General features: G+C 38.5%; 1 pseudogene; it reads left to right on the plus strand.

Annotated features, from left to right (window-relative positions):
- Positions 1–667: 667 nt before the first annotated feature.
- LOC115175402 (internalin I-like) lies at positions 668–3,348 on the plus strand (annotated as a pseudogene).
- The last annotated feature ends 716 nt before the right edge of the window (positions 3,349–4,064 follow it).

Genomic DNA, 4,064 nt, shown 5'->3' on the forward strand with positions numbered 1-4,064 from the left:
TAGATATACTTATATATATTTTTTTTTCCCCTTCACATTTTCAAACAGTACATTTATATTTTCCAACGGGGCTATTCATTTGGGTGAGATTTTGTTCTCGCCTGAGTAGCGTCGTTTCACTGCCAAAAATAACATGAAACCATCTAGTGTTAAGCGAAATAACAACACAATGTCAAATACAGGTAGCCAAGTCAAATAATTAACATGATTTTTGTTGTGTGCAAATTAACTCAAGCTTACGGACAATGTCAAATGTGATATAGCGAAGTACCTGAGTGAGCTGGTTGCGCAATTACGCAGGTACTTTCCCAAAAACGGACGACACAAACAACTGTATTTGTTATCCGAAAACTAAATGCAGACTGTGTGTGGAAAATGATATAAGACTGAGACTCTCTCCAATGAAAAAATAAGGTTTTATATGTAAGATGGATAAATAAAGAGCAAAATGATTGATTATTATTATACTATTATTATTTGTGCCCTGGTCCTATAAGAGCTCTTTCTCACTTCCCATGAGCCAGGTTGAGACAAAAACTCACCCATTCTTATGTTTAATAAAAGTATTGTATAGTGTGTGTGTGGCAGGCTTACAATGATGGCAAAAAAACAACATTTGAGAGTGCGCTGACCCTGGTGCTAGAGGGGGAACGCAGCTGGGGGTTGAATGTTTGAAGAGGTAGGGGACTATAAGAAGTTTGGGAACCACTGCTCTAATGTGATTTCTCATGTTGAAGACAGAGCGTTTCTACACCTTGTGGCCCTGCAGAGGCTAGACCTGGGCTATAACCAACTCACCACCATCTCAGTCCACATGTTTCAGGGACAACCTCTGAGCGCTACACCTGGATAACAACCTAATCACGACTATTGGGTCGTCCTTTCATCCCCTCTCTGGATCTATATGTAGTGAACTTAAACCAACAACAAAGTACTTGATCTAAAAGCTGTTCAGCCCCTCTTACATTTTACCAAATTGGAAGGAGTTATATTTTGGTAAGAACAACTTTACCTCATTAGAATCAAGGAAATTATCAGACATGTCCATAGGGCTGAGGTTGCTGGATGTATCCCAAAATCATTTTAAATTTTAGTCATTTAGCAGACACTCTTACCCAGAGCGCCTTACAGTAGTGAATACATTTCATACATTTTTTTTTTTTCAAACCCACAATTTTTTTTTTTTCAAACCCACAACCCCTGGCATTGCAAACACCATGCTCTACCAACTGAGCCACAGGGAATCCATTGGAAAGGTTCCAGGCATCACAACAGATGTTCTTCCTAACCTTCAGAATTTAAACCTCTCCTACTGTGGCCAAAATGGAAGCATGGAATGGGATGTTGACAGACAGGTCTTTTCTGGGTGACATATACTTGCTAGACCCGAGTGGCGTCCAGATATCCTTAGAGGATATGAGTATGGTACTTCAAAGCTTCACCAATTCTTCGTTGACATCTCGGACACTTTTTCTAATTTAAGTAGAAAGACATCCTTTGCTATAAAAGTGGGCAATATTGCCTGTTACATATCTACTCTGAGTGTACTTCGACTGGAAAAATATTTTTTGAATTGCTGTACAGGAATTGCTGTAGTCGCTGCAGTCAGCCCCCCCAAAAAAGCTTGATTTATCAGACATTCATATGTCTGATCTGTTTGAGTCGTCATTTATATCCATTAAGCAGCTGATAAATCTAAGACTAAGCCACAACAAGCTATAATCTGTATCAAATGCCATAAGGAATCTCCCAACTCTAAATTTCTTGGATCTCAGTTTTAATAACATCAATACTCTGGATTGCTCAGATTTTGCCAATCTAACAGGACTCATACAACTCGTCCTTTACCACAATAAGATGTGCCCTCCAGGATTTGAAGGAAGGACCTTTTTTTAAAAAAAATGTATTACCTTTATTTAACCAAGTAGGCTAGTTGAGAACAAGTTCTCATTTACAACTGCGATCTGGCCAAGATAAAGCAAAGCAGTTCGACACATACAACAACACAGAGTTACACATGGAATAAACAAACATACAGTCAATAATACAGTAGGAAAAAAATGAATGAAAAAACCTTGAATGATGCTTTCAATAGAGACCCTGCAGTTGAATGGAAATAAGCTAAACCCAATCAATAAAGAAGACTTAGAAAGTTTACAATCACTCAACAGTTTTGCTTTTATTGACAATCAAATTACCCGTATGGAAAATGGGGAAATTGAGGGATTGGTCAACCTTACAACCCTCACTCTGGCTGCAAATAAAATCCCTTCACACATACACTACCGTTCAAAAGTTTGGGATCACTTAGAAATGTCCTTGTTCTTGAAAGGAAAGCACATTTCTTGTCCATTAAAATAACATCAAATTGATCAGAATACAGTGTTGACATTGTTAATGTTGCAAATTACTATTGTAGCTGGAAACAGAGGATTTTTTATGGAATGTCTACATAGGCGTACAGAGGCCCATTATCAGCAACCATCACTCCTGTGTTCCAATGCCACGTTGTGTTAGTTAATCCAAGTTTATCATTTTAAAAGACTAATTGATCATTGGAAAACCCTTTTGCAATTATGTTAGCACAGCTGAATACTGTTGTTCTGATTAAAGAAGCAATAAAACTGTCCTTCTTTAGACTAGTTGAGTATCTGGAGCATCAGCATTTGTGGGTTCGATTACAGGCTCAAAATGGACAGAAACAAAGCACTTTATTCTGAAACTCGTCAGTCTATTCTTGTTCTGAGAAATGAAGGCTATTCCATGCGAGAAATTGCCAAGAAACTGAAGATCTCGTACAACGTTGTGTACTACTCCCTTCACAGAACAACGCAAACTGGCTCTAACCAGAATAGAAAGAGGAGTGGGAGGCCCAGCTGAGCAAGAGGACAAGTACATTAGAGTGTCTAGTTTGAGAAACAGACGCCTCACAAGTCCTCAACTGGCAGCTTCATTAAATAGTACCCACAAAACACCAGCCTCAATGTCAACAGTGAAGAGGCGACTCCGGGATGCTGGCCTTCTAGACAGAGTTGCAAAGAAAATGCCATATCTCTGTCCAGTGTCTGTGTGATTTTGCCCATCTTAATCTTTTCTTTTTATTGGCCAGTCTGAGATATGGTTTTTACTTTGCAACTCTGCCTAGAAGGCCAGCATCCCGGAGTCGTGATCCTGGAAGAGATCCCAGACCAGCAGCTCTCTTCTTACCACCGCATGAGTAGGCTGCTAAAGAAACAGACCGACCTGAGCTGGCTCAGAGCAGGGGAGCATACCGGGGTCTTCTGGCAGAAACTCCGGGTGGCTCTGGAGACCAGGGACTACATCCTCACCGGGGTGGAGAGACAGTGACAGACATAAACTAAATGTAATAACCGTTAACCTCGATGTTCTGAACTTTATCAGAAAAGTTATGATATTAACATGACAACGTTATAGACAAATGTCCATCCATTTTATATAAATTCTTAATTTAAAATTACACATAAACAAACATTACAATAATTCACTATGGTAATTAAATGATAATTCTCTATAATTAGAAATTCAGCTAATATACTTGAATTAAGTTACATGCCTACCCATCTAGGTAAATATTGAACAAAATGTGAGTAGGCCACTGGAAAAAAAGTATTAATTTGCTTAGCTTTGCCTAATATCATTGGTGTTTTTTTTTATTCATGTATAATTATTACAACAGTGTCCTACCTTATTTTCGGTTGTTAATTTGTGCAGGGAAATCCCTTTTGACTTGTAATGTTCTAATGTTCATGATGAATAAAAGTATGTAAAAGTTTGTCAGTTATGCTTCATTTCAACTAGCAAGCCACTTGTTAGCTAATACTAGCTAGCTGACAAGCTAATGAAGATAACTAACTAATGCTAGCTAGCTGACAACCTAATGAACATAATGAATGCTAGCTAGCTGACAAGCTAATAAAGATAACTAACTAATGCTAGCTAGCTGACAACCTAATGAACATAATGAATGCTACCGTGCTGACAAGCTAATGAAGATAACAAACGCTATCTAGCTGACAAGCTAACTAGCTGACAGGCTAACGCAA

The sequence above is a fragment of the Salmo trutta genome, chromosome 36, assembly GCF_901001165.1.
Source record: "Salmo trutta chromosome 36, fSalTru1.1, whole genome shotgun sequence".
NCBI lineage: Eukaryota > Metazoa > Chordata > Actinopteri > Salmoniformes > Salmonidae > Salmo > Salmo trutta.